Here is a 27,361-nt window from a genome sequence, read left to right on the forward strand (position 1 = left end):
TTTCCCCTACTATGGTTTAATATGTATCGGTAGTTATTTTACAAATGTATTTCATTTTAAAGCAAATTAAAATTAACTCTTGTTCAATATTACACGTTGCGGCCTTTTGTCACTAACATTCTTCCAGTTGTAATCTCATTTCCTGACAAATTTTCCCCCAACAAATTGGGCCAAAATCCTCACGGTATTTCAACCCTCTACACGCAAGGGCACACCATTACACAGCCCACCGTGACTAAGTTTCACAACTGAATTTGGTTCCAGCCATCCAGCTGTCAATGTTATTGCCACCTTTACGGTACACTGGGTGTTGACGTCCGGGTTAATTCCGTTCTAGTTCAATCCTGACACTATTGGTCGTGATAAGAAATCGATTCACTATATTTCTCCCTCCTGCGATTTTGTTCTCCTTAACGGTCAGTCAGATATCCTCAATCTGTATTGCTGTATTAATTAACACAGCCTGTGGATACATGACGTATGTTGAGAGGAACGGCATTTTTGAACCGTCATTTTTTTTATGTTCACAAAAAAAACAGTACATGGCTATAAAGCATTACTTATGAATTCGTCAGGCAATGATGTTTGGTTTAAATTTCGCCTAAGTGTTGCACAGAACCTATTGGCAAAGCAAAAGAGAAGTATTATGTGGTATGGAAATACAATACAAATGCAATTATGTCAGGCTTAGGAATGCGGCTGAGGCGTTAATGTTCAATACCAAAACAAACTAAGATTTGTACCCCGGCACCGACTCCGGCGAGGTGAAGGGATAGCAAGTCCGACCAAACGACCAAACAACAACATCAAATTTCACAATTTTGAATATTCAACCGTTTACACTATCACCAACTAATCCATGTACCCCCCTCCCACCCCAACAAAAAAATACAATAAAAATAGACAAACCAACAAACCTCTTATTTCGTACTGAATATACAATGCTAACACACAACGGTGTATGGGTAAAGACCAAAATTAATATTCTTTATCCCGATGCAAATTTAACATCTCTTATTAAACATGTTATTGCTTCACTTTTCCATGTTTATTTTGTTGCACAATTATTGTTTTGTCATAACAACACACTTTTATTATTAACGTCCGTGCGAGATAGTGAAATTTTCGACATAAAATTTCCATAAAGGAAAATAAGAGAACTCTGACATCATAATTACATTGTTATGGATTCTTCCGTAGACTCATAGTGATGAAATTAAAATGCCAAGAATCAAGTGCTGGCACGTTGTATGTTTATTATTATCTTTCTACATATAAAACGAACTGACCTATATATAGCACACCCCGGGGAACTATCAAGGACTTCTGATCATGTAGGTCTGCACGAACAGGTACCTTCGTTTATTACTACAAACATTTCCCATCGAAAAAATATTTTGTTTCGAAATTGGCTTCCGAACGCTTCAATTCCAGAGGGGCAGTTATTAAGATCGTGTAATTTATTCATAGTTCGTTTTAGATTATTTCGTTAAAAAGGAGTATTATTCTGTCTAAACAAGTCTTAATCCGTCAAGAATTGAATAATACTCGGTCCAAAAAAGGGTATTGTTCCGTAAATTGTTTTATATATATTTAGTACCGTCATGGTTCTGATCTGGATAAGAAACATTATCGCGCACACGTAAAATCATGGTTGGGATACGCCCTATCCCCTAGACTTGCACAGTCTGTTGATTATAATGTGTCACCAAAAGACACCCATTGTATTGAACGTGTTCTGCATTTCTGCTGCTATAATTAAGGCACATGATTCATGTATGGTTATAGAATGATTGTCTGCATATGGCACCACAGAACCTGTCGCTAAAGTAATTTATTTAATCTTCAATGTTTGCTTTAATTTTCTTTCCATAAGATTTTTCTATTTTAATTGTTTACTTTGTACCAACAATAAAGGCTATGTGGATATTTTTAATTGTGTATTCATGTAATTGGTGGCTCGTTCGCTGTTGGTTTGATCAATAAATATAAGGTAGACTAAAGTAAGTCCGTTTCTTCAAAACGTAGCTTCGCATATCTTGCAGGAAAACATACTTAGCAATTTGATACGTCCATTGCTTGGTATAAGGTGCTGTATAAGAACTCATTAATATCATTTTTATCCTTACAAGAATAATTACAAGAAACATCCAAAACCAACGTATGCCTATTCATTATCCTATGCTTTAAAACCTGATAGACCCCCTCCTCTCTAGCGAGACAAGTCTGTTGAACGCTTCTTACAAATACGATACGCTGAGGGTCCGTAAGTTTCCCAAGTATAACCACGGGTTTCAAAATCCACTGAAACCTAATATTGTTTGGTAAATCACATTCATTGCTGTAGGGTCATCTCCAACATCCAAGTATCATGATTTAATGAATGAGATTTTTAATAACGTGTTTGGCGCTTAGTGTTACCGAGGAGCGAGGAAAAAGTCATTGTGAAGTTAAACAGTATCTTAGATACAGTAGGTTGCTGAATGCGGGCACGGTGGTAAATGGCAGCAATACTTACAGTTGATTTGATTCGTGGCTGAAGTTATATTAAAACCGTTGGCGGATAAAATCCCAGGTGCAAACCAGATGTCATTCTATACACAGTCTTAAATGCCGACTTATTGAGTCAACAGTCGCTACTGGATTAACACCGGTTTAATAGTGGCGTCATTGCACCCCACTTTTTGGCTCCTCCCACCTCAAGGGTAAAGTGAAGAAACGAGTACATTGAAGAATCAACCGATTTAAAGACATTAGACACTATTGGTAATTGTCAAAGATAAGTCTATAAACAGCTTCCCATTGCTCGTTACCAAGCCAGTTTATATGCTAACAACTATTTTGAGTAAATACCAATAATGTCAAGTGCCTTTAAAGCTACCCACTCAACACAACTCTATGTCTATTTTCTGTCATCTGGCATCACATTCGTAAGATAACTAAAATCATTGCCTTTTATTAAAATTACTGGGTCAAAACAAACAAAGTTGGCCTACCTCCTTTCTGCCCAACAGCTTGAGTCCACACTGTCTGTTTGCTCCAATAAACCACACCTCTGTTTAGAAATAATAAATAGCATTTGTGTTATTAAATGCAACATCAGTACAAATAGTAAACCACATGGGAAACTGTCTGGGTATCTAACGGGCACCTCTAAATAAAGATATTGATAAAATAGAGAGACCGCCAACATTTGGATATAGCTCACTTAGTAGCACCGGCACACGTTAAACCTGAGGTCGCTGGTTCATTCCCAGCTCTAGTAAATTTTTGTTTGCCCAGCCCAAAATTGTCGGTCATTTAAAGGACACACACTATTATTTATACTACATTGTACCTTCTTAAAAAACTTCAAGAGGTCCGGAAGTACACTCAGACATGTTGAGATACCGAGAAAATTGAAGAGCAAGTTGATGACATCATATAAAGCGTAAGATGACGTCATCGCTAGTAAACTCATCTCTGGATGAGGACATCAACAATTAAGACGTCATCTTCCTGTTATGTTTTGCTTCTTAGGATTGCATCATCTCGAAAGTAAGATGTCGACTTCCCGAGAAAATTCTGAGCGTATGAAAACGTCCTCAGAATGTCAGGAACCCCATACAAATTATCTTGCGGGACAACATAACACCTTCAAGATGCGGTCATCCGATTTCAAAAGTAATCACATCTTAACCTTTTAAAATTACAGTATGTCATTGGCATGTCTTTTTAATTTTCGTTCTTCTTTCATGAGATAAAAGTCAACCCATTGGTTATGACAGACTGTATTAAGTTTATAAATTAATATTACCTATTTGATGTTTCTTCAGACAATCAATATTAAAAGTTAAAAAAAAAAGGGTATACTATTGTAATTTTTTAGATGTGCAATGCAATATGAAATGGTACAACTGTTTAATCTATTTGTTTGTTCGATTGTTTCTGTTTTTGTTTTGCTTCCTTTTGTTTGTTTGTGTGTTTGCTTGTTGGTTTGTTTGTTTGTTTATTTGTTTTAATGACACCTGGGTAGCCTCTGTAGGGAAGAGATCCAACAATAACAACTGGACAAAACTTGACATTCACATAATAAAAACCAACTTCGCGGATACAGACTCGTGTTTACAAATACGCAACAATACCACGTGCTGTAAAGCTCATGTTTGAAAATAACGGCTCGCAGAAAACCAATATGGGAGGTACTTAAATTGTTTGCGTATGGAACACTCTACTGCAGACATGCTGCGTCGACTCCAATCCTCCTCGCTGCCCGTCATGCACATGGAAATCATTGCCCCGTGTGTATTAATGGTAACTTAATACTCCCCCATAGGTCGGTAGAGACTGCAACAGCTAGGGATGTTTTCCCAGCCTTGGCGACCTCTTATTTCCGTCTTCTTCATCTATAAAAGACACAGCTCTACTCCCCCTTCGGGACCTGCAAAGAGAGCGCGACTGGCAAACTGACATCTCAACTTGCTTTTTTCTCCTCGAGCGTGCTTGTATATTGGTGTATATTTTATGTAATAAGTGCTCGGTTTTGTATACCTTACCTTGAAACATTGGTATTGAGTTTCTGTGTGTTCGTTTGATTTCAATCACTGTTCTAGTTTATATGATCTCGTACTTCTTTTATGAGGCAGGTGTTTTGTAGGAAGCAAACGCTAATTGCGTTCGTGCAACCTACTTGTTGTTTTAATGCTCATCTAGATCAAAAGTCCAAAAGAAATAGGTGGCCTGTGTCCAACCTTGCCATAAAAGTCGACGTTTTTGTGGAAATGTATTTGTAATTCATTTAAAAACAAACCGGAAGATGGTTTGGCAGTTGGGAGCAGGATGGTTCGCTTCCCGCATTGTGCAATTACATGGGGATGTTTGTTTTGCGCAAACGGATCGCACAAAAGTTGCCTTCGTTGTTGTGTTGTGTTGTGTTATTATGAACTAGTTAAAGGTCGAGACAAAACGGGACGACCCAATCAGTTTGCTGCACGAACTAAAGCTTATACTTGAGTAGTTAATACATTAAAACATTATATTGGTCCACTTCTAGATTCGTGGCATCAGAAATCATACATGAATTGTTATAAATTTTGGTGTCCTAATTCCAAGGCTGAAATCGTGTCGACATATACATATTCAATATTGCCTCTAAAATTGAGGCTAAGTATGTTAGTTTCCTAATTCTAAGCCGATGGTCAACTTGTTTTCAGTTCATAATAATTGACAATACACCGTGTAATTGTTATTACCACCCTTTTTAGAGGTGTTCCAATCCAAGACATCGGTCTTTTTTTTCTCTGGATTTACAAAGTCCAATAAATCATCTCTTGACATGTCCAATTCGTCCTCACTCCTATAAATGCACCATTGGCGTGACCGATCATCGAATCACACGCTAAACATTAACCCAAAAGATCGTGGAATTACTCTCGTTATAAAAGCTAGTGGAGACCGGGTGCCATTTATCACTAGCCGTTGCCTCTTTCCTCCCGTTGATAGAACAATTAATTTCACTTTAATGACAGTGCCGGGTGAACCCCTTTTGTTATTAAAGGGACTTGATACCATTTGCACAGTCTGTCAATGGGCATCTGCTCTTGGTGTTGTTGCCCTGCGGGGCCGCTGCCGCAGACCGCTTCTTGTCTTATTAGTTGTTTTTTTGACGTATGAGGTGGATTGTTTGGTTAACAACATTTAAAAGGTATTTTGTTTGTCTTTAACACGAGCCAAAAGAAACTTCTTAATTTTGTTCATTCGCTGCCGTGATGGCTTGCTGGATGTGTCCTATCGGTCTCTACCAGGCAGGGCACCTGGTAACTTATAAATACTGATAATTATCTAGTTCGATAACCACATTATGTTGCTCAAAATACTTTATACTATCGTGAAACTAATAGGCTTCTAAACCAAAAGGGTGTATTGCCCTATATTGTAAGAGTAATTACCCAACATATCTTCGCCCTTTAAACCACTTCAAGAAAGGATGGTTCTTGAAGTTTCCAAATGGCTTTCTAAGTTTATATTACCTCTAATTGTAAGAGTAATTACCAAACGTATACCTTCGCCCTCAAAACCACTTCAAGAAAGGATGATTCTTGAAATCTGCCAAATGGCTTTCTCAGTTCGTATTGCCAGTAATTTTAAGAGTAATTACTAAGCGACCTTCGCCCCCTGTAAGCCACTTCAAGACATGATGATTCTTGAAGCTTGCCAATGGCTTCCCATCCTAAGGTAATAGTTGAAGGAGAGTCACAATGATCAATAGTGTACCATCCCGTCAAGGGTTGTCCCGGTCAACCTGTCCGTAGAGAACGAGGTTGTCCCCGGTCAACCTGTCCGGAGAGTAGAGAGATCGAGGTGCTATAAATCCTCGCCACTCACCTTTCAGCAAGTTTGTTTCACGAGGGGGGGGGGGGGGGGGGGGGGTCTGTGGGTTAAATTATTCAACGTTTTGGACGACGGGTCATGAAGCAACACATCATCGTGGGATCAAATGCTGGTCACGTTCCTTTCGTTTATCCAATTTCCATCTCAAATGGTGTGTAGGATGAGACTGGACATTAGTTTTTGTTGTAACAGTATTTATGAGAGGCCCTCAAATACCGTTGCAGCCTTTACAAGAAAACGTATACACTATTGGTCAGTATTTCCCTGGTCAGAATTCACCGTGATTCCGGGCCCGATGTGACCTGACCAATTTTGGAATGTTGCAAAGATGGGTTTTCACTCTGATTCTGCATCATGTTGCCAGAAACAACAGGCCTAAGTTCAAGTAACCATACAATAAATAACGTGAATATTTTATTTCTGTGTTCAACCATGGAGGAAGGGAAATGTCTTCCTCCATGATTGAACGTTCAGCATGAGCTGCTTAGGGTACCAACTCTCCAACTCAGAATATACAGGACAAGGTTGTTCGCACCTCGTAATTATTAACCAAAACACAAGGCATGAAGTCTACACCTCTAGCTGCGATAGCCTAATGGGGGTAACACTTTTACAAGCCGGTACTCCCACATGCCTCTGACCTACCCATTAAATAAGCATGTAATTGCTTCACACTAATGGTGTTCGGGAGCTTTTACCTTCACCGACAAGGTGATGTTCAGTTTGTGAAGGTCGGGGCGGTGTATTTAGCCACACCTACACCTCATGAGACACACATGGGACGTAGGCCTGCTAAGTTTGCATAATTTTGGCCAGGTTGTTAGAGATTGATGGATTCAAATAACTTATTTTGTGTTTACTTTCTCAAGTAAACAGTGATTTAGCTGAACTTTACAGTTTTGAAATTTGAATGTTCTTTATGTATTTAATTGATTACATGTGTAACAGCACGATTAATGCCAATACCACGACGAATAGGAAACGATCATAAAATTGGAAAATTGGAAAGATGGAAAACCACACAGGGGGAGAACCCGCATGCAATCAGGTAGGGACTGAAAACCCAGTCCACGTAAAGGCGCCAAAACAGCGGTGGGAATCGAACCAGGGTCCACATAGGTGATTGACAGGTGCAGAAACTACTGAGCCAACCTAATACCCCCAAATCTCTTAACAGGAGGCCATGCAAATTGGCTTGAATTTACCAAGAAATACACCCGTCATGATATTATCGATCTAAACCTTTTTACATTTTACCGACACCCCATGCAGAAAACTCCATGAAGTATTGTTCATTCTTTCGCACTATCAACCCTGCTTCAGTTAAAATAACCGCAAGATATTATGCAAACTGCGGGCGATCCTTGCTTTTGGGTTTGAATATAGAACAGTAAACAATCGCCAGTTGTGTGCGAGTAAACAAAATGGCAGACGAAAAGCACAACATCTGGATTTGAATGAAATTAACCCCCTTTTTAACACCAGGGCCACGTGATGAAGTTGTCCGTGTCATTATTTACCCGGTTCGTAAACCCGTTCCCCGGGGGAATATTTACATTCGTCGCCTCAATGTGGTGTCGACGGAAAACACCAATTATTATGTCTATAGAGTCTGTGAACGAAGGTGTAGGGAGGGAGAAAAGAAGGGGGGATTTGGGGACTTGAAGTTAACCTAGAAACGATCGTTTAGAACGTATCCGAGTATAGATACAATCTTGTCGGTGTACACGGATGGGCAGCAGGGAGTGTTTAGTCCCTGAGGGATCAATGGTGATGGTGGCAGGTACGCCAGAGTGATCGGCCTAGAGGGCTTATTTGCCAACTGTTGTGTGTGGTTTGAAACATTATAAGGAGCAACTTGGGATACTCCTAGCAGGACATTAGACGAGGCAACCTCAATGTGGTTATAACATTCCGGTTCCAGCCTTAAGAGGTTTGTAAAAAAAGGTTCAGTGGATCGTAGAAAGAGGTTCAGAGGTGTTCGTAAAAAGACCTTCCGATTGTCATAATAAAGTGATTCAGTGGTTCATTAAAAAAGTACAGACGTTCGTGAAAATCACGTACCCTAGAGGTTCGTAAAAAGAGGTTCAGGGGATCTTCGTAAAAAGCGGTTCAGGAGATGATCGTAAAAAGAAGTTTCGAGGTTCAGAATAAAAGAAGATGGGAGGCTCGTATAAACAGGTTAAGATCGGCTTGTAATAAGAGGTTCAGAGATTCAGAGATTCGTGGTTCAGAGGTGAAGAAAAGAGGTTCAGAGGTTCCTTAAAAGGTAATGAGGTTAGTAAAAAGAGGCTTTGATGAAGAAAAGAGGTTCAGAGGTTCGTTAAAAGGTAATGAGGTTAGTAAAAAGAGGTTTTGATGAAGAAAAGAGGTTAAGAGGTTCCTTAAAAGGTAATGAGGTTAGTAAAAAGAGGCTTTGATGAAGAAAAGAGGTTAAGAGGTTCCTTAAAAGGTAGTGAGGTTAGTAAAAAGAGGCTTTGATGAAGAAAAGAGGTTCAGAGGTTCCTTAAAAGGTAATGAGGTTAGTAAAAAGAGGCTTTGATGAAGAAAAGAGGTTCAGAGGTTCCTTAAAAGGTAATGAGGTTAGTAAAAAGAGGCTTCGATGAAGAAAAGAGGTTCAGAGGTTCCTTAAAAGGTAATGAGGTTAGTAAAAAGAGGCTTTGATGAAGAAAAGAGGTTCAGAGGTTCGAAGTTTTTTTTACTTCGGTTTAAAATGCCAATTTTGATCTTCCCACACTGCCGTCCTTATAGACTTCCTCCAATGCTGGTTTTGGGCAACTTAGAAGGATAATTTAATATTCAGCATTAAGGGGGCTTGTTCACACACACTAACGAACGATCAATCAACTTGTATTGCCGTGTCTGACAGATTGGACACTGTGCGTTCACACCACTCGCTCTCAACAAACAAGTTCTTTAATATTTATTTAAAACACACTACCCAAACACAAGTTTGTCGTGTTAACAGCAGAGTAGTAGAGACTGACCAATTTTGTCGGTGATTTTTTTTCTTTATTTTAGACCAATTTAGTTTCAGCTATTACTCCATAACCTGTTTTTTTTCTCTTCAGGTTACCATTAATATAAAATAATTTAATAAGCTTTGATGTCCTCATCCTTTCTACCATTATTTTCTTTCTTGGATTAGAACAATTTTATTACTTAATTAACCTGCAAGGACTTCTAAATCGAATATTTCTGCAAATATTCATAATATAACAAAAGAATTATCGTAAATAGGTTTGTTTGCGATGAAGCAAACCATTATCACATCTATATCAAACCTTTGCAAATATAATGTGTGGTAATATTAGCGAAATCTCAAATTATTTTCAAAGATATTTGCGATATTTGATGCCACTTTATGGCCACCGTACGCACAGAAGGGTCTGATAGGCTAACTATTGTGGACTTAACTGCAAATCATATACGTCAGTGAGACCTTTGATATTTCAGTGAAAACTGCATCTTGTTATCGAACTACGCGCAATGCTTTTAAAGATTAATAAATTGGGCTTTCTGAAGCTTCCGTTTCAAACCGAGTTGTACAGCCCCCTTGATCCTACAAGTCCAAGATTGATGCATAAAAGCCAAGCACTTCTAACTCAAAAGACACAAACTGACATTCCCCATGAAGTTAGCAATTCATAAATTTTCCTTCTGCCGCGTCGACTTTTTGTTTCCCTATAATTGAAAAATGCACTCCTTTGCTTTCCTAAGTGTTTGATTAATTGTGGTTTTTGTTGTGGTTCGTGTAGCTTCAGCAATTTCTGTGCTGTAACCGGTTATTTGTTTACATATTTAAACGTTTTAGAGAAATCGCTGGTAACTTGCTTTTGGATATGTATCAAGTATGCCTGGTATTCCGATTCTTCGGTTTTACAGCTCTCTTAATACTGAATTAATGATCATTTTTAATTCACGTAAAAATAAAAACATTTAAAAATGGCCAGACGTTTCGACACATAGCAGATTGTTTCTCGAAGGCTAAATGACATCAGAGCAGGTTTGTGACATAAGAACTCAAATGGAAATGCATGAATAGAAAGGGGCAGAAAGAGCAAGAAGGGGGTGGGGTGGGTGGAGAAGAAGCAATAGGCGAATGAACCTGTTGTATCAAACACCCATTGAATTTGATTGAACTTTACCAAAAGTTCCCGAGCCATTATCCCATTCTGTTATAGTGTTAGCATCACGTGCATGCAATATTTAGCAACAATCATCATTTATTAACAACGACTGTCATTTCCTTGTCATCTTTATTGAGCATTATGCTCCATCATGGTCCTGAGATGATGTTTGGCCATCTGGGGGGGAGCAGGTAACAGGGGGACTTGAAATCATTATGATTAGTGATGGGTTAGCAGACGTCTTGGGGCACGACTTGTGTTTGAGATATATTTGGATGAGGTCTTAAAAGGATGAGTCTGGCTTTCAAGATATTCAGATCTTGCCCAATATTCAGAGTTACTGGTAGTTTGTTTATGTCTCTAACACTTCTACCGGATCATTATGCCAAATATTGGTATCTTGTTATATACTGTTTTTTAATATTTATTAAAAGTCTACTTAACAGTTACTCAACAAATCGATTTCATATTTCTGAATTTATTTCAATTTGTCGTTTATTATACATTGACTTTGATTTATTCACATTTTCTTGGAACATGATTCTTAGTGTTTGAGAAATATGAATAAACATAGTTACTTACAAAGCCTTAAACTATCAAAAACGATGAACACACATACTTCATAATGTGGGGGTGGTTTGTTTAAGACTTTACAATGAAAACAACTGTTTTGGCGACTCTTGTTCAATTCTAAAAATGTTCGAGTGTAAAATGCGGGCACGGCACATCTACCACAGAACAAACTATAGCTTAGCGTTCGCTGACCAGCACTTTTAATAATAAATCGCATATAATGATAATATTGACGGCTGTGCACATGACCATTACAAGTATTTACACGCCCTGTGAAAAGTAATCAACGAATTAATTTGCCCCATCCCTATGGTCGGTTTCTCTTTGTTTAAATATTTATCCGGCCATATTTACTCCAAAGTCAAAACTAACATTCGATAAGGCGTTGTACGTAGGCCATACGTAGGAGTTTATCACTTTCGCTTTAAGGGAAATTTTGTGTTCTCCATGAAGGAATACGATTGTCGTCCTTTGCTTTTGAAGCAAGACCACATTCAATCGGTCCGTGGAAACTCAATTATCAAAATAGCAATGTATTATAAATGTTGCAGGGACTGAAAAGTGTATAACTAAAGAACAGTATGATATGCCCGGTTAAAGGACTCCAAGCCCTTTAGTTTACAATAACAAACTAAAACTAGTTGTGTCCAAGCCATGAAGAATCTAACATTAAAATGGTTCATAAATGTCAGAAATCCAATCAAACTTTCACACTCACTTTTCCTGAAATAAATGTTTGCGCATTTAATGCTTCCGGACAGAGGAAGATTTCATTAAAAAAAAAAAAAAAAACTGTTCCTAGATAAGACAGACACGAGTTTCACAGATTTAAACGACGGCAACATCAGAAGCTTTAAGGGGCTTGAAGAACTATGAAACTTCACCATTTTGAAAAGGAATTTAGTCTTCTCGAGTGCGTTTGACACAATAACGAGAGTCTGTTTTTTAACCAAGTACCCCGCTAGTTTTAAGCATCGACGTGTGAAATTGTTAGAAATCCAATTTGTGCACCAAAACCAATCATGCTGCCGCACCTGCTCCGTGTACACGCTAACATAGTTTTCCTTAAAACTGTTTCAAAGTTTTTGAAAATATCAGCAGACGTTCACATATTGTGGTTTGGCGAGTCACACGCCTAAAACATAAAATGGCGCCAGACTGCATGGAATTTCATGACGTCATACTACCTGCACATCTGATGTACGTCTGTTTGTGTATTCGAATAAAAAGAAATCACCTGTTTAATAATTTAAAAGCATTTCATTTATTGTATTCTAAGGGATCCTTGCTGTAACTTTGTAAAACATGGATGGAAACCAAGTCCCCCCCCCCCCCAAAGAGGGCTAGCCCATTTTATATTATTTGCTCATGGCCAAAGTACAAATTACTTAGCGTTTCATGTAGTAACGTGATTATGACGCCCAAAGTTTCAATGGCGACGTCACTAATACCAAAATGACAACCAATCATTGGCTGAAAGTTGTGTAAGGTTTGTACATGGTTGATCTCGTCATGGCAGCCGTCAGCAATGGTTCTAAGCTATTAAGTTTTAGCGGCACAACACATGTCGTGTTCGTTTGAAAGAGATATCTGCAATGCTGTGGTTTGGTATCTCTGACCTGTTTTGCAAGTTGTGTTTTAGCCGAATTTAGTCTCAGTTCAACCTCAATACATCTCCGATCGTCTAAATTCACAAAGCCTCTATTTCCTCCTAATTGTTATAGTTAGTTTTAAGGACACTTCATTAAAAAAAGAAGCGAGACTATAGGCACATCATTCTAAAAACAAAAGTTGTTACCAGAACTTGATAACTGAACAACTGATGACGTATAACAACACGGTATGATATTGTCCCCATTTCCTACTTTAATGTTGTATTTTACCCTAATGTGTTCTGACATGTTTTTATGTGGGCTCATATGGCAGAAATTTAATACTGTCTGCAGGATTGGAAACACGGCACTCTCGAGTTGAACTGCCTCTAGAAAAAAAATGACTGTATCAAACAAATATTAAAGTATCTATCCATTATATCCACTTATGTGTGGGGAAACAAAAACAGTATCATATTTGCTATAATCGAATTCATTTTTATGTTCTTTATTGGATCGTATAAAATATCAGGGAGATTGGTGCATTATGCTTTAAAAGAATCACTATCTACAAAAAGGGTATAATATAACGAGTTGTATAAAGGGCGATACCATTCAAGGAGATTAGAAGTCTGTATACGCTCCTGGATGGATGTCACAATGAGTTAAGACCAGTCTAATCTAGAGTTAGGACGAATATAGGACTTGCCTTAAAGGCAGTGGACACTTTTGGTAATTACTAATAATTTTTAGCCCAACAACTTACTTGGTCACAAGTAATGGAGAGCTGTTGATAGTACAAAACATTGTGAGAAACGCCTCCCTCTGAAGTAACGAAGTTTTTGAGAAAGAAGTATTTTGCCACGACTTTGATTTCGAGACCTCAGATTTTGAATTTGAGGTCTCGAAATCAAGCATCTGAAAGCACACGACTTCATGAAACAAGGGTGTTTTTTCTTTCATTATTATCTCGCAACTTCAACCACCAATTGAGCTCAAATTTTCACAGGTTTGTTTTTTTGTGCATATATTGACATCCACCAAGTGAAAAGACTGGTCTTTGACAATTACCAATAGTAAAGAGTTTTAGGAGTAGTCCTAAGTTAAGTCTATCTTAAAATCGACCCCTAACCACTCAGCCTCTGTGTGGACGAACTTCTTCTTCGACTGCCACAGAGCTGCAAAACGTAATGTGGTGTGTTTTACGTGTGACGCATTTCCATCACTATGTTTGCCCAGCAAATGTCATGCACTTGGTTTTGACCTTTACTTGTTTCGACCTTTCCTTATTTCTATAATAATAAAAACTAGTTTGCTGAAAGTGTTTCACGACCTTGGAGCAGTCGACACAAGTGCTCTCGATGCTGATAAGGATCAGACGTGCGACGCGTCCAAGTCTCAACAAGGCTAGATGGTGGTTTTTTCTTAGTGGCAAACATTTCCCCTGTGATCCATAGAGAGAAATAGGCAGTGTTGAAGTACGCGTGCTCAGAATTCTAAATCCCTCTTAAAACACATGATGCAAAAAAGGATGGATAGGGCAATGGGGGACACTTGAGACGCAAAGGGGCTAGGTGTGTCTTCACATTCATGCCATCTTGTTCTCTTTGGTCCTTAATTGGTACATATACAGCCTACTGGTGAGCAGCTTGAAGAGTGCATGCAACGAGACAACCCATATACAGGGACTGCATTAGGGGCTCTTAGTGGTTTACCTTGCGTGATGTGAATGCGATCTGGACACTTTTGTGAGAGTTTTATTTTTCTTAAATGCGATGAATAATAAACAGGCTTTGAAAAAAAATAGGGTTCTGAAAGACTTTTTCTAAAACGATGATGTAAACACTGAGAAAGGATAAAAATAAAATCACTAAACGTTTCGACATGAATACGTAACTTGTTGGAACGTGCGCATGACTTCCCTTCCGGTGGAAACTTGCACAAGTCATCCTCTAATTTGTCAGTACTGTTATTACAATTATTCACATATATTTATGGTATTGAAACCAGGGATGTCCCAATTTAGCTGGCAAGCATGAGGAAACCTGTTTGCTATGTGAACCAGAAACACTATGGTCAACCCCCTCTTCCGAGAAAGGGTTCTAGGTTCTGTATACACTATACCGATCATGTACGAGGGACATGTTATATACGGCTGTTTATCCAATCTAAGCGTGAGATAAAATACTCGCTTTACTAATTCACAATAATGGTTGTTCGCTGTTTAGTCATAATCTGCATAATTAGCATCCAGTTAATTGTTAAGACAATTCATAAGCCTCGATCATGTCATGTCGTGGTCATTGTCGTAATGTCATTTCAAGTCGTACACGAAAACCATAATGATTCAAAAAGCCTTTTCTCAATTTTGTATGCAGTATAAACATAAGTTCAAAACAGTTGCATCAAAGTGCGATCGCAATGAAACAATACACACCGTCCCCTGAAGATTTTGACCTTTCGCAATATAAGAAGTAGCACTTAACGCTCAAACCTGCCTCACTCTATCGTGGATGCAACACGTATAATGGCTCGGCAAATATTCAACTACAAGTACCTCCAGGTTACTTAGACAAGGTTTCCATCATTGAGCAATTTCTTGTGATCTGCATTTTTGGCAATAGCTGCACTTTGTTTTGAGTGCGTTTTGTGTCTTATGGTTGCGGGTTGTGTTTACAGTTTAAATTAAGTTGACTCCGGGAAAACACCCAGAGAGATAACGACAAGTTATTGTGGTTATGCCCTTCGCTAATGCAATTGTAAATGTTTAATATGATTCTCGTGATGTGGATGGCTACATCAAGCGATTGTCAGTTTCTAGCGTGTCCTGACGCTGGGTGCAGAACTATAGCTTGTCGCTGTATGGTATAGTGATGCATCGATCTGCAGGTATAATGCATGATTTGATTTCTGGTTTTATTTCAAAAGGAACATACCCCATCACCCTGGGGTCGGGACAAATTGCAGTTTACACTGTGACGGAGGAGTTAGCACAAGTCTTATAGGTAAACCAAAAACTTATCAATTTGAACCTTGAATTGTTTCTACTTGAACAGACGTTCCATACTACAGTATGATTTCATGACATTTATCCTGCGTGGTCATTTGTGTGTAAAATTGTAGCATAATTATAAGTTCAAAAAACAATACTTGTTTTATTGTTGATGTTTCATTTAAGGTTTATGCTTTACTCCATCTTGGGAAACTATACGCTTACAAAATACTTCGGAAGGTGTAAACATAATATGTACAAGCTTGGAAGAAGGTTATTTTGACGCAAAGTTTGAATCGTATGTGACTACAGATTAAAAAAAATCCTCATATGCCATTACGATGACTGCTTCGAGTGGTCTGTCTGCACTTTCGGGATCTGCACTAAGAATTGTCAACACCTCATTGGTTTCAGGGGACTGAGTCCTGCATTTATGTTTGGATATTAAGAGGGCAATATAGAGCATTGTCACATCAGGCCAACACATGCGAATATAAATAAACTGCGCCAATAAAGTATCTAAACACTTGCAAATTGTCAGATATATCGGAACCTGAAATAGTATGCCAAAAAATAATTATTCATTTCAAGTCACCGTTAATTTCTGCACATTTTGACACATCTTGTGTTGCGCTACGATGTTGTTTAGTGGATTTATGGACACTTGAGTGGCTTAAGGTCGAATTTCAAAAGTTGTAAAAGCCCCTATTCAAGCTAAATCGTTGTATTGTGACGAGTAAGATCAGCGTTTCTTTTGCCCACCTTTTATAAACGATTTTTTTGGTCGCTTGTTTGATAAATCGGTTGTGATGAACATCAGCAATAATTGTCAGTAACCAAGCAAAGGGGTCAAAGATGGGAGGCTTACAACAATATGGGTTAAGAGCCAGAATCCCTGATTATGATGAGATAGGGAAAGGTGGTTCAAGATAACAGGAAAGATGGCTGAAATGACCAAACAGGAAAGAGGACGGATCGTTGGTTTGATAGAAGCCGGTACGTCGATGCGAGCTGCAGCTCATGGTTACAACGTCACCAGCGCTGGTCAGTAAATGATGAAATGGCTACAGTGTACCAAGCTCAGGGAAATGGGGACGACCTGTCAAGGAGTGGCCGTCCGAGGGTGACTTCTGCAGCAGAAGAAAGTGAACAAGTCCATAAAGCCTGACACCACTCTCGAGGGATTGCGACGCATCCTGATCAGGAAATGGCAGGGGATTGACCAGGTACAGATCAGAGGTCTCATTGGGAGTATGAGAAGACGACTCCTTGGCGTTCAGGACAGTGATAGAGGACACACTAAGAACTGAGGACAGGATATCAGCAGTTTTAAAGTTAAAGATACGGCAATAAATTTCATGGTCAAGTAAACGAAACGAGTTTGTGTCTTTTGATTTTGTCTGTGTGTGGTGCTTGTGCGAGTTCCCTTCTGGAATTGGGGTGAATAGGGGCTTTTGCAACTTTTGAAATTCGACCTTAAGCCACTCAAGTGCCCATAAATCCACCCAACAACATCGTAGCGCAACACAAGATGTGTCAAAATGTGCAGAAGTTAACGGTGAATAGAAATGAATAATTATTTTTTGTATACTATTTCAGGTTCCGATAAATCTGACCATTTGTAAGTGTTTAGATACTTTATTGGCGCAGTTTAGGTTCTGCCATTGAATGATTCGCAAATTTAGGGCCTTTTAGGGCGGCAGTGACTTTGTCGGCCATTTTGAGTGTTGCGAATGCTATAAACCTATGCACGTGACGTCATTAGAGTAAGGCGCCCTCGGCTTGAAATCAAAATAAAGTAGCAACTTTGACCTCGTTTGCGCGCGTACACACCGAACATTTCAAATTGCCACATCATTTTGCCTTAAGATTGCGTTATGGTGACGTCAATGCATAGCACAGCACATGTTTCAAAAAGACGGGCGAATTCAAGGACGCTGACGTCATGGTTTCAGGCAAGGCCCATGTTTGTGCTTCTTATGACATAAACAAACAACAGAGTGTACCTTTTGCATTTACATAGCCACGAGGATTAAAATAGAGTGCAGGATTATCCAAGAACTGTTGCTGTATCACAGGGAATAGTCTTAGTAGAGGTGTCCCCCCCTACCCCCCAACTTACCAAATGGGATTACAAGTGCAGTGAACTGCGTGGTACTCGCAGACAGTTTGTTTTGCTGACCTGTAGAGAGGACATGTTCAACTTGATCTTTATGACCGCGCGAGAACTATTATGGAGAGCTATGGGTGCTCCCGGCCGACACGGTGGTCAACGTGCAAACTGCACGTATAAACGTGCATCTGCATAATGGGTTAGTCAACCGTCAACTATTATTTGTCTTCTAAACAGGAGGGACCGGTGAAGAAAGTGCACTTTTAAATGATCTATTTATCGGTTAATCGTGAGAGCCTGCTAGGGTTGTCACAGAAACTTCGGGGTGAATCTTGACATGCTGTGTTCCTCTATTGTTTTATGGAGGAGAGAACACGTGCCACATCCTCTATTGTTTAATGGCGGGGAGAACACGTGCCCCATTATGCCAATTCTCCCGTAATGTAATCGATAATCAACTTTTGTCAACCCGCCAACATTTGTGTTAATAGTATGTAAACAAGTTGTGCTATTGTCATTCACAGAACTAAAATCCTAAGTCAGTACTTCATTGAAATCGATGTAAGGGTACAAACAATTAACATAACATTATTGTTTGTGTTGTTGTGCACCTTTTGTACAGAGTATCAAGCTGTCATTATATGCACATGAGCAAACCGAGGACCACCTTGCTCGCTTTGCAACAAGTGCTATGATTATTTCTGAACCCTCTTGGGGAGATCCTTGGAATGGGCTGGTAGCTTTAATGTCATGTTTCCATTGAAAGACAACAAGCCCGCACCCGTTTTGCCAACATGTTGTGCCACGTCTTCCCCATGGCCAGCGAGTTTTATCTTCGTGATATATCTCCGCCATCAGGCAGCATGTGACAATACGTGACTTGCCTCAAATAGCTCCGAGCCCCCCCCCCCCCCCCCATCCCGCTCCATGAGTCTTCAATAATGGAAGCCGATGGTTTATGAAAACGTTTCTGAAGAGGCAAGTGCGAGTCCATTAGTGGGTTTGGCTTCGGGCTTAGTGACTTCTCGAATCATTCCCCCCCCCCCTATTCATGTTGTTTCCTTAAGAAAGCTTTATGGTGGCGACGGTTTTCATTATATGATACTGAAATATTTTAGCTCTCACAAATTTAGCATGATATTTCTCGCCTGTAGTAGAGATTTTGTGTATAACCTAATTGTCGCATGATGCATAAGTTGCGGGAAAATGGATTTCACTTAAATATTGTCCACACCATGTGTGTATCTACTTGCCAGGTTGGTTATAGTTTATTTTCTTTTGAAAACCTTGTCTAGCTATATATTCTACTGTACCGCGGAGTACATTTTTCGGAATTTCACTTCTGTGAAATAGTCTTCAATCAACACCACCCGCAACCGAGAGCTGCAATAATATTCTGGGGTTCTGTTTATGAATTGTATTGTTTTCCTTGCACCCTGAGCACGTTCGGAACAAGAACCGGTAAAAAGACTGTTCATGCAACACATTTCGGTATTAGTATACATTTATATGCAGTAAATACTTTCAAATTGGGAATCTGTTGCTGGATTCCTGACCAGCTATCACATCTGAAAGCGGGGACAAATAAAATAAAACACAAGCACGTTGGTGCAAAGTGGAAATGTATTTCATACTTAAAGGCACCGAACACCTTTGGTATTTGTCAAAGACCTCATCGTATTCCAACATTATGCCTAAAATAAATGACAAATCTATGGAATTTGGGACCTAATCGATCGTCAAAGTTGCAAGAGCATAACGAACGAAAAAAAACACAAAAAACACACAATGATTCTACCCAAAGCAGTCATGCCAAGATTTGTTTAGTAAAATGAACCTGCTAAAAATTACCGCCGCTTAGCAATTTTAACTATTGGTTCTCTTACATCGGCACCACATCTTGTGTGAGGTGTCAACGGTGTTTTAGTAGTGTCAAATGGTAATCATCCACCAGAATTTTTTGAATTCGAACTTTAAAATATTCATAAAGGAAAAACTAATTTCACGGGAATGGCTCAAATTAATCATAGTGTGCATGAAAACACGCCTCGCGTTTCTCATTTTACACAGCAGAATGCCCATTGCAGGTGATGGCAATTATATGCGATGAATTGTTTAGTCCTTCGGGAAGGAACTTTATATATATTTTTTTCTGATGAGGAGGGACGAAAATCTCTTGGGAGTTAGAAGCAATTTAAGGAATTGATACCCATTAGTGTATTACATTGGGCCAATTACATGCCCAATCCAAAATGAATTACTCACTCTCGATGCCTCGCCGTGTTGTTTGTGTGTGTGACGGGGCAAGTTCATGACCACTCCCGGTACCTTGTGAGAATAAATGACATGTCTGATCTCCGCCTCCTGGGAGGACAGTCTTGTTTTCATTGCATTTTTCGTGTTTTCTTTCTGGAGTGGTTTAATATTCACTTAATTACATGCGAAGTCGTGGGCTTGATCCCTCAAACATGGCACAGAATGAAAACAAAAAACGTTCATAAGGTTGACGCTTATATCAGATGAAATGTTTGCTGTAATTAGTGTACTCTTACTATTTCTATGAGCACGAATCCTTATAAATATGTAGGAAACAACAATTGAACCATTATTGCTTGATTGTTCTGTAAGCTTGTTCATAAGGTTGCAAGTCTGATCATCTTTTAGTGGGATATCCCAGTTCCTTGTGCCCAGATAATCTTTCAGAAGAAACAAATTCGGCTTGAATTCTAACATTTAGCTTTGGTAGCTTTCACGGTATGACTTTTTGGTCCGGGGTAGGGAGGAGTGGGGGGGGGGGGAGTGATTGGGTATTGTTTGGACAACGGCCGAACAGTTACTAGTATTGTTCGGTTTCGTTTTACCTTTTCTTCCTTAGTAATTTTATATACATTCAGGCACAAACTGCGTCCGTAATCTGGGCATGTGAAATACTAATTTGAACAATATAAATTAAAAAACCCATACCTTGAGTTTTAGAAAGGGCCTACTCAAAATGAATACTCATGACGTCATCTCGTGAATATTCATCAAAAGGCGGCAGAGGCGTAAACAATCGTGAACAAATTCAATATTACGAGACGACCAATAGCCGCGGCCGCCCGTTTTCTATATATCAAAATTCACCACTGTCGTAGTGCTTTTCAATGGGGACTTTTTTCCTAAATCGATTCAAAAAAGGTAATCCTAAAAAATATCAGGATCTCTATACTGCAATTACGAACCGCGATCGGCGCAACCCCTCAGCTTGGGGGCGGGGGAGGTGAGAGATGGCCTTCACATGGCCTTCGAGTGACCTTGGCTGTCGTGCCTTCATTTCCGACATGTGTAAAACAAGAATTTCAAATCGATTCCGTCGCAAGAAATGTCAACATCTCGGAAAGGTACCAAACATAAAATGAAGGGAAACCACATCGGAACAGTACACTTCGTTGGTATTGTCACGGTAATATCTTTTTAATATTTCACACATCTTTCCATTTATATTATATAAGTGGATGCGTTTGTAAGTGCTCGTTTGACGAACAGTTTCACTAACAGGTTTACTCAAGGTAAAACAAAAAATCTTTTATTTAGTATTTTTAGCTCTGATGGATATATATCGCATAAATATTTATTTCTTAGCTTGATCGGCTTCGGCTACATAATTCACAACGTTGTCATCATAATGGTTGTCACTTTAACGTCATACCTTCAAAACTTTAGTTTGCTGCTTTAAGTCACTGCGTATATTATTTCTCATAATGCTTAGCAGAGCCGCAAACAAGCTAATGTCATTCACTGGACGGTTTAGCAGCGTTTAAAAATACTCTTCTAATGTCATCTCCGTTAGCAGGAAACATTTGCTTACAGGCTTTTGCGCAATGTGATCCACACTGCCCAATCACAATAGACCTCCCTCTCCACGACATCTCACTATCATCTTGATCCCTGCGTCCTCGCCCTATTCAATTCTTACCCAAGACTCTATACGCCTTATGAAATAACCGGTCCCGATAATTGCAAGATGGGAAATTAGATTTGAGACTTTAAAATGTCTCTTTTTTCCACCCATGTTGTTTCATTATTATTCATTTTTTGCAGTTTGACATTCAATTGGAATTAGTTCCGCCGGGAAAGCCACTCGAGTATTTCCTCTTTAAATTTCCAAGTCATACGAAAAATACATTGGGTGATGGCTGCATTAATTCCGAGTCAGTTATTATTCTGTGTGCGTTTTCTTATGTATCTATCTTCTTCATCTTTTTATGTTCTCCCTCTCTGCACCATTGTTTCCCTGTCTCAATTGCACAAAGGATGGTGATCATAAAATACGCTAAAATTTATTGGCAGAAACACTTAGGCAAGCACATAATGTCTTTAAAATTGTAAATTTCAATTTGCGATTCCATCGTTGAAATGCAAATGTTTAATTTTTTTTAAACAAGTCACCACAAACTGTACCTTGGGCATGAATAACACACAGCAAGATGGAACTTCACAATTCATGTTTCTCAAGTACATATAATGGGAAAAGGTGATTAAAAGGAGGGAAATAAAACAACCCAAAGCAAGACTGTTTTATATGTCATTATTTTCACTATTGAATGTGTTGATAACATTCTTGTAAAACACATCATTATGCGCATAAGAGATCGCATGATCAGAAAAAGGAACATTTGGGGAACGACATGTACATGTGTTTTGTATGGTTATATAAGAGAAATAATTACCTTTTCATTTTTGATTGTGTTTGTGGGGGCGTTGGAATGTTCGTTTGTTTGCTTCTTTGTTTGGGCGATTGTATGTTTTGGTTTTTTGCGTTTCGAATGTAGTTCTTTGTGACCTTAAGTAAATACATTTTAAAAGTACATTTAATAATTTTATTCGTATGTTTGAATTCTAAATAGTAAAACCTCACGTTTGCCTGCAACCTAGTTAGTCAGAATTGAAACAATTTTTCTGCTGTTATTTTAAGCGCCATGTGCTTAAATTAACTTCTTTGTCAAGCTGTTGGTGTTGTTTTTATAAGACTCACCGTCACACAAAGCCCTCTACCACAATAGTTCAGCGACTCGACTGAATAGGTATTTTCAAATACCATTAATGGTTTATTCAGACGTAAAACTTTTATTTGTTTTGCAATAAAAAAACCAATACAAAATATTATTCACCACATGGCAGTCAATTAACTCAATAACCTACATCCTTCAGTCCAAGCAAGACTTTGTTATGCAAATTTGCATTTGACTTTTTATGCACTGTTTGTTCCTTGTAGTTGTTGTTCGCGTTCTATATTTAAGTTCTCAGAACTATGCCACTCGAAAAGTACAACGACATAAAACACTTTTTCTTCAAACAAAACACACAATTTGGAATTACCACATGCGCCCATTCGGCCGAATAATCATGATTAACGAAATCTCATCACATCTTTTGTAAACAGCCATGTTTTTAATTTCCCCTCACAAATCAGTGTTTATGGTTCCGAATTAATATAATAATTCCGTGCGTGTCAGAATTCAGTTCCACTGGCAGCGCATGCAACCACAGCTGCTACACTCGTTTCACACAGTGACAAAGTTGCAGCTAATTTAATAATAGAAGTATTTCTGTAACTCCTCGAACGCTTCAGCAGTTCCAATCTTAGGCGTCAAGAAGAAAGTAAAACATAAGAAATAGAAGAAGATCCATAAGTTCATTTTAACTTTGCCATTGTGTGTTTGTTTCATGTTTTTTTGTTATTGTAAGTGTTTGGTTTTGTTGTTGTTTGTTTATGTTTTGGTGTTTTCTTGTGCACGTTTTTTTCTTTCTTTTTTTCTTTTTTTCTTTTTTTTCTTCGGCGTTTTGTTTTTTTTTGTGTTTTTTTAGGGGGGGGGGTGGGGGCTGGGCGGTACAGTTTTTGTTTGTTTTGAGCACCACACCATTCGGAGACATGCATCGATGAATAGACGTTCACATGGCTTTAATCAAATATTTAGACTTGAAGTGGGAAAAAAAACGAAAGAAGAAAGCGTTGCGAATCAGTTCATTAATTTTTCTCCTTTTAATTTGTTACATGAATTCTATTCATCTTATTTTGTACAATCGTGAAATGCAATTCTTGTTCATCTTATAAACGGACACTACTGGACCCCCAAACTTATCGTATTGATTCATTTGTGACCACTGGATGCAATTCAATTCATTCCAATGAAGTATTGATGGGTGACACTTCACCACATATTGACCGTTCCTCTAGGCTAAAGACCAAAGCACAGACATATAGTTACGTCTTCACACTCCAAGATTGACCAGTACGTTTTAACATTGATAGTATTTGAACTGCCTCTAGCAACCGGCAAATCATGACACCTATACTCTAGATTACCAAAGGTCGTTGGCTCGAATCCCATCGGAGTAAAACTCTTTCTGTCACATGGCACGAGGAAGTACTGAGCATAACTTTACAAATATCGGTTTGTGGGTAAAACAAGACAATATGACCATAATTATGATTTGGTTTTGCCATACCGAGTTCTTTTATCAGCTGAATGTACGAATAAAATATCGGGCCACGGGGGTGAGGGCCGAACTCACGACCCTGTTATACACTGCTGATGATGCAAATATGTGTGACGGTCATGAACTATTACATATGCCCACAGTCTATTTTCTAAGATCCTTAGACGAAGACCTCATCACATCGTATTTATCTTCGTCAACAGATTCATGTGTAAATAAAATACTGGAAAGCTAGCAACTGAACAGCCGTGCCACGTCAATCTTGAATACAGTTAGAGGGGTCACATATGGATTTCGAAACAAGTTACTGCTACCTAATAGCATCTGCAATAAATCCTTTATCTCGAAAAAAAAGAAGAAAACAAAGTACGTTCACTACCGACCAACATGATCAAACAAGGTCTCATAATCTCGGTTGAACTATTTCTACAACACTTTTCAGTTACAATAACACAAGTTATGGAAACAGTCAAGCACAGTTACCATACTGGGAATTGTTTTATCAATCACACAAATATGTTTAAAATTACAAGTCAACAGAAACAACCAAAGGGGCGGATCACGGATTTGCCAAACGAGGGGGGCGTGATTTATACGTGGCGACTTTGTATAAGGTAGCGACTTTGTAAGGGGGTGACTTTATTATGTCGCCCCTTAGCAAAATCGCATCTTCACAAAGTCGCCCCCAGACTCCCATCAAGTTATCCTTTTCCATCCACCACTCCCACGTTTCCAGTGAAATCGTTTCACCAGGTGTTGTTATTTTTTATGTGACAAAGTAATGTAATGTTGTATTACTGAAGCAATTGTCATCGTTTGCACAAGATCTGTCTGACGGTTTAAAAATCTTCACAATTATTGATCTAGTTTCTCAGCAATCAGAGACGCACATTTTTGAACTGAATGGTGGAACGATCTTTCATTATGAATTCTTTCCCACAAATCAATATTTCTCGAATCGCAGTTTCCGTTATTTCTCTATTAAAATGTACTTCTAATGCAGTTTTCAACGAATCTATAACAGAAATTAAACATGGTGTGTTTATTTAAGATTCGTATCTACAGTGATCGGGAAACATAACTCAATTGTAATGTTTCTATATGGACGAAGTAAAACAAATCCTGATACTTTGGTATCTTGACCTGCAAAAGTGCCCATTTATTATTATCTCAGTGCTTTCCCCGGCGGACCTCACACTACAGAAACACACTGTCAACCAAAACGGGGAGCGTTTTGTAAAAAAAAAACCTAAAATAAAACAGCTTCACCCCTTGGGCGCAGTGTGGTGAATGAGGGGTGGAAAAGTGCGGTAGAATTGCTTTACCGTGCGGAAAATTAAATACATTTTGGCAGCAGCGGTAGAAGGGGTTGGAATCCCAGCACGTAATAACGCAGGCTTCTTGCACTCATTGGTGCTTGGTGCGGTAGAAGCGAGAGGGAGTAAGGGGGGGGGGGGGTGTCGACTGGCAATAACTATAGTTATATATAAACTAGATAACTATTTGCTGAAGAGAGTAATGTCGTTTTTGATGAATCAGGGACAAACGGCTCTTCCCTTCTCTAGTCTTCGATTATTATTTCATTCGCTCGATGCAGCTAGCTTTATTAGAGCAAGGGACGTTTTTTAAAGGGGTGTTATCCAACGTTGGTTTTGTGCTGAGACCACACACACTTAAGATTAATTTGAGTTTTAGTTTTCCCTGTCCTGTAATTGGTGGTTCGTCCGCTATTGGTTTGGACAATAAATAAAACATTCATTACAACTACAAAACAATTTATAATTGCAATTTAATCACAGGGTCAGACAATAACGTAATTAATCGGTTGTTTAATATAGGTTTTTCCAGGTCAACTTAAGCAGAAATTGATTAAGTTTTAATAACATGCGTTCAATGCACGCACGTTTCCCTAAACTCATTTCAAACTAAGTTTTTTTTTTTTTGTATAGCTACTACTGCATTTATTTCCGTGTTCATGCACACATTATTGAGTTCTCGTTCAATCTCCTTTCAGTCATCTAAAGGTATTCAAGAATACACAGTTTCACTTATTTCGAATGTCCTTGCAATTTCACGATTGTCATATTCTGCAGGCTCCACGGTGTTTTAGCCATTAATATAACAGATTTATTTCCACGCATTGTTTCAGTTGAATTTATATTGTACCTAAGTGATGAATTTGGATGGTTGGCCAGACTAATGCTGCTGGCTATTACGAAATTGAATGATCTTTGCAACCTAATGAAGATTTAATGATCTGACCAGAAAATGCTTATTTTGAATTCTGAAAGGCTAATTCATTGGACTGTTGAATGCTGATGCATAAGGAGAAGTCATTCTCAAACGAAAATAATTGATTTGGTGTTAAAGTGAATGAATGTTTTGTTAGAATAGGCTGGGAAAACCTGTACTTAAATTGCATACGCTTTTGAATCCTCTCTTTTTTGTAGCAATTTTGACAACATAAATTTTAATTTCGAAGACATCTCGCCGTTTCACCTAGCGCTAAGACCGCTTGCGTACAGATATCGGTTGGACATTTTTCTGTTAAGGCATCGTTCGCGTGATCTTCCCCCTTTGACAAAAGCCGATGGATTACAGTGACACAAAGAACCGACCGTTGGTTGATAATTAAATTTGACGGGCTCACCTTGGACTTGGCTGAAATTGTTTTCTCGTATGGTGGTTTCGTGTGGGAGACAGTGGGGAGGAGCGATAAGTTTCCGCATGGTCGCACATTATCTGCAAATGAAGGAGGTGGTACATCATTGTATTTTTGTTGGGGGGTAAATTCGTGGCTATAATGTGAATCCAATTAATGTGTGAACATATTGGATAATTATGCGCTCACATTTTACAGGAAAGTGCATGTAACAATCAAGTCGTGTTTAGTGTCACAAGTAGCTCATAGAGTGCACGGTGCCTGTGTCCCTTCTGTTGAAACATAAGCTACTTGTTTTACTTGTGAGAATAAATTTATTCTTCTCTAATTTATTCCTCTCTTAATGTGGAGTTTACTACTTCATTAATACTTTTATGTATTTTAACATCGAGAACACAAATAAAGTAATCAAAGAGTCCGCATCAATAAAGTTCCGTAATAAATACTGTT

At 38.7% G+C, this 27,361-nt stretch overlaps 1 protein-coding gene across 1 annotated transcript in view; it reads left to right on the plus strand.

Annotated features, from left to right (window-relative positions):
• LOC139953348 (neuronal acetylcholine receptor subunit alpha-10-like) overlaps positions 1–27,361 on the plus strand; it is a 72,554-nt gene that overhangs the window by 11,878 nt on the left and 33,315 nt on the right. The gene's annotated exons all lie outside the window — the stretch shown is intronic.

This window comes from Asterias amurensis, chromosome 21 (genome assembly GCF_032118995.1).
Source record: "Asterias amurensis chromosome 21, ASM3211899v1".
NCBI classification, from domain to species: Eukaryota; Metazoa; Echinodermata; class Asteroidea; order Forcipulatida; family Asteriidae; genus Asterias; species Asterias amurensis.